Source organism: Pteropus alecto, unplaced genomic scaffold (genome assembly GCF_000325575.1).
Source record: "Pteropus alecto unplaced genomic scaffold, ASM32557v1 scaffold164, whole genome shotgun sequence".
NCBI classification, from domain to species: domain Eukaryota; kingdom Metazoa; phylum Chordata; class Mammalia; order Chiroptera; family Pteropodidae; genus Pteropus; species Pteropus alecto.
This window is the reverse complement of record NW_006439568.1, coordinates 16,281,615-16,286,433: the sequence shown is the minus strand read 5'-3', so window position 1 is coordinate 16,286,433 and position 4,819 is coordinate 16,281,615. Positions and strand designations below refer to the sequence as shown.

The window sequence follows — 4,819 nt, the reverse complement described above, 5'->3', positions numbered from 1 at the left end:
AAAGAATGACACATTCTTATTCACTCTAAAGTACACTGAACCCATTATTATGTATGAGGTAAGTGCAACTAAAAGAAGGCTCAATGTGAAATGGCATGGTCAGGGGTAAGAAAGGGCTTCAATCGCCCATAGAAAAAAAACTTACTTGCCATGGTACTAAAATTGGAGGTCTGCCAATGGAGACAGTCTGGGGAGAGGCTCATTTCTTCTTACAGAGAAACCCAAAAAGCTGTTACAGTTCCAATTGCCCAACTTCTGGGGCCCGGAAAGGTTTTTATGCCTTCTTGGATCGTTTGATTCTAACTGATAACAACCAAACAATAAAACCTAACTATTCATTGAGACGTTAATTCAGGGATATTAGCAAAAGGGCTCCTACTTGGCTTGAAAATCAGGGGTTTTCTTTAAATGAAGTTAGTTAGGTCCATTTCTACGATTAGATTTTTAAAAATAATTATTCCTAACTTTTCTTGACAACTGCTTTTATTTCTATCTCTACGCATAAATCATACATGTATATTTTCTTCAAGTTTGGCGACATTTTTTTCAACACATACTTATCAACTGTCCGCTCATTCAGGAAGTCTCCCCTAAGAAAACACAAAGCATCCTCCTGGCTCAGTGTTGCACAGTCAGCAGCCACCAAAATGCTGCACAGGTGAGAAGTCAGTCTGAGTTACTTAGATTCACATGTGCACATATTATGTGTAAATATATGTCGTTATTATTTGCAGTAAATGGTTGCCTACTTGTCTGGAAGTACAAAATTCTCTTTCCACCCAAAGCTGACCTTCATGTAACATAGTGTCAACAATTAACTTTAGTGTCTGAAAGCAGTTACAAGGTCCCTTAACTTGCATTATTTTATACCTAGCACCACACACTCGAGCACATAAATTTTTTTTTTTTAGATTACGATGGTAACAGAGATATTGTTCAGACATTTAACAAACATCTTTGGAGATATAAAGATGAATAAAGATATACTTACTACACTCAAGAAATTATTGTCTAAGTAAAATATAAGCCTTAAAACAATTACTAAAAATGACAACAACCACACAGCATGGCAGTGCAGTGCTAACATGATGCCTACGGTGTACTGTACTATGATAACTGGAGAACTCAGCCGAGGGTAAGGGTATGGAGTATGGGTACCTTTCCTGGAGAAACTGGCAACAAAGCTGATTCTTGAAGAATAAGCAAGAGGACAAAATAAAGAGTGACTATATAACTTTTTGAGATCCTAGATCATCAGGTAAATACAATTTGAGTAATTATTAACCAACTACTCTAAACCCAATTATCACTTTAATATTAGAACAAAAATGATAATAGGATATAGTCCTTGCCCAAATGATAACTTACAATCTATTTAGAGAGATAGGTGTATGTCCAAAACAAAATGTTAACAGTACATAGAAAACTTTAGACTGTAACACATAGGCAGTGCATTCATTTGTTCATTCAACGTACATTTATTGTCTATCTACTATGGACCACATACTGCTCTAGAACTGGAGATATGGCAGTAGACAAACACACAAAGTCACTGGCCTCATGGAAGTCACATTCCAGCGGATACTAGTATGGGTTAATATGTAGTTTTAAAAAGATCATCATCAATGTTTCAGGTAATAGCATGCTCTGAAGCAAAGAATACAATACATAAGTGTAGGATGTTGTTAAATCAAAAAATACTTTCAAATAGAAAAATTTAGTCAAATATTCCAGTAAAAGCTTTTCATTTATTAAAATATTCTGGATAGTAATCCATAACTACATTTTCTACAATCATAATTATCAATTCAACAATTTTAGGTAGTGTGAAATATAGTAGATAAACACTTATTCTCTATGTTTGACTCAATTTTTTTATACTTTCAGCCAAAAAAAAAAGATATCCTCTGGCAAAGGCAAAACAGACTTTGTAAGCATTCCCTTAAATTCTAGAACGTATATTTTTAAATTTACATATTTGTGAACTTTTAGAATATAAAAAAGAGAAAGTGATAGTTAAAAAAAGCAAAAGATGCAGAGTAGACATTGAACATTAGACATTTCTCTGTCATAGAAAGGTTGAAAAGAATCACAAGGAGGTGGCAAAGACACAAAGGCCATTTGTACTTGTTACTCTCCCAAGATCTGATCACTCTCAGGTATTTGATATGGTTTGCTAATAATTCTGGAAAGAGCTATATGATAGAAAAGAGTCAAACCTAGGCAAACAGCCCAGGTGTTTCACTCAATAAAATTGTGATTTTTGAGCATATTACTTATATTCTTCCCCATCTGACAAGTGAGAATAAAGCTATCAACCTACCTCATATTGGTGTTGCTGTTACCACAGAAAGTTGATGTCCTTGAATTAAATCCATCACATCGAAAGACCAGTGTCATAACAGTTCCAGCACCTACGGTGACCAATATATCCTTTGCCCCCTTGCATACCTTGCTTGTCATCTTGTTCAGTTGCAAGACCAGAAAAGTTGAGAAATGAGATTTGAGAGCGTATCATAAGGTGACTTTTAGTGACAGCCAGTGTCTCGTGAAGAATATTTAAAAGAATTCAGTCTATCAAATTTCAAGAAAGGTACTAGATTAACATAAATTATCATCTAGCTGCATCTAGCATTAACAACACACATTCATCATCAGAAGCTTTCCTGATGGTGATTCCATGAGCTGCATAATAATGACCATGCTTTGATTAATTATTTTGTTGAGTAAATGGATGAATTAATTGCACTTACACTGATAGCCTCAGTTTCTGTGGTACATTGCTTCTTATCCTGACACAACTGCTTGGACTCAAAATAGAAGTAGTACAGATTCCAGTATTAAGAACATCAAATGGTTACAGTAAAAAGATTTCCATTTGAATTATCAAAATAAATACATTACATGAAATTTAGAACTTGAAGTGAAGAAAGCCTCTAATTAGGGAAACTTATGAGAGTCTTTAGCAAGTTCTCTGCTGAATGCAATTATTTGGTTTCTTAATCCTCAGACCAATTGCATTAACAATGACAAAAGATATGCAAATTTAAACAGACAATAGTCAAGCCAAACTGCTCTGACTCAAACCAACAGGGACATTTTCAGCATATATTCAGCTTGATTCATGCTAGCAAGGGTCAATGTAATACTTATGCTTGGCTATAATCTGAAGACTATACCATAATCATTGACCAAGAATAACGTAAACAAAAATCAAATTTATTTCACACAATAAATTAACATATAAAATGTGCATGATTTAAGCCCAGTAGAATCATGTATTTACCCTATTACTGATGAATAATTGCACAGCAACAGAAAACATGCATTACTGTGTTTGAATCTCCATTCTAAGTATATATTCTATGCAAAAAAATTACATTTTTGATAGAATAGCTCATTCAAGATAATTTGGGACTAAATTTCCTTCTCTACCCTCTCAAAGAATCCAGACTAATTTAATATGAGTGATGTCTCATTAAAAACTATATGAACAGTATATTGAGAATAGTAATAAGAAATTCAACCAAATTCATTTGCTTACTATGGAAACAAGTTTTGCCAAAGGAAAAAAAAAGATATTTTATTATAAATAGCTACTGTAATTCACGTCTGAAATTTAAGCTATGATTATCAAAAGACTGCAGAATTCTGTTTGCTTTCTATTCTTCTACGTATCTATTGATTTTTTTTTTTTTTTTTACTGTAGTACACAATAGAAAGATTAACTACAATTCCAGATTTGGAAACTATAAAACTACTGAGTTTCAGTTAACTTGTCAAATAAAATAACAGTGATCTTAGTTCAGTCCCTAGCGGACAAAAGCAGAATAACTATTACTCGGCATGATTCAGCTGGCAGTCCTCTGAGTCTGACCACACAGGAACAAAACACAGAATTTGTCCTTTCCCTATCTTTTATCTTCTTAAAAGGTTTGCTCTGTTAACCAACTAACTTAAGGAATACTGGACGGGTTGCATTCCTATCTATAGGCACCAAGTGAATTTTTCCAAAAAGATCCCCAGGGGGTGGGGGGTGGGGAGAGGCTTTTCACAAATAAGGACATCTGCATCCTTTCTAGTGACAATAATTAAATACGCTTGTTATCTGCTGCTTACCTATTACAAAATTAAACGGAGAACAGATAGAATGAACTGCAGGAAACATTTCATATCTTTGTAGGCATATTTTCAACAAAAACTATTAAATGGTTTATAGAGAAATAACTGAATAAAATGTTCAATTTGATTTCTATAAATTGGGACTAAATGCATATCCAATATCAACATTCATCTGGATATGTAGACTCCTTCATGGCACTGTCTGTAACTACAACGTCCTGAGAAAAGAGACAGGAGAGGCACAGAGCCAAGACTACGCGTTGTGTGCAGGCAGAATCTGCAGGTGCACATCTTTGGGGACGGCCACCAATGGCTCATTTTCTCCTTTCATAGTGGGCAAACAACCTCTTCCTGATGAGTTCACATTAAAATGTATCTTCTTGGTTTTCTCAAGGACAGAAGAAAATATGACAGAAATCAGTCCTCTACTCTTCTGCTACTTGCTAAAATTTTGCTTCCTTCACAAATTTACACAACTTCTCCAACCAAATATCACACTTTACATTTACTTTTATTTCATGCTAACTTTACTAGAGATTGAAAAATAAGTATTTGGTGATGATTTCTCATTCTGGCTGCCAAAAATTTCCCAGTGTAAAATCTACTGGATCTTAAATTCATATTGACATTATTATTTCCTTTTTTTTTTTTTTTTTTGGTTTCTCAATTTGATCAAGCCATATATGCATTTTTTTTT

General features: G+C 34.0%; 1 protein-coding gene across 4 annotated transcripts in view; it reads right to left on the bottom strand.

The window, feature by feature from the left end:
- ANGPT1 (angiopoietin 1) overlaps positions 1-4,819 on the bottom strand; it is a 232,150-nt gene that overhangs the window by 226,111 nt on the left and 1,220 nt on the right. The gene's annotated exons all lie outside the window — the stretch shown is intronic.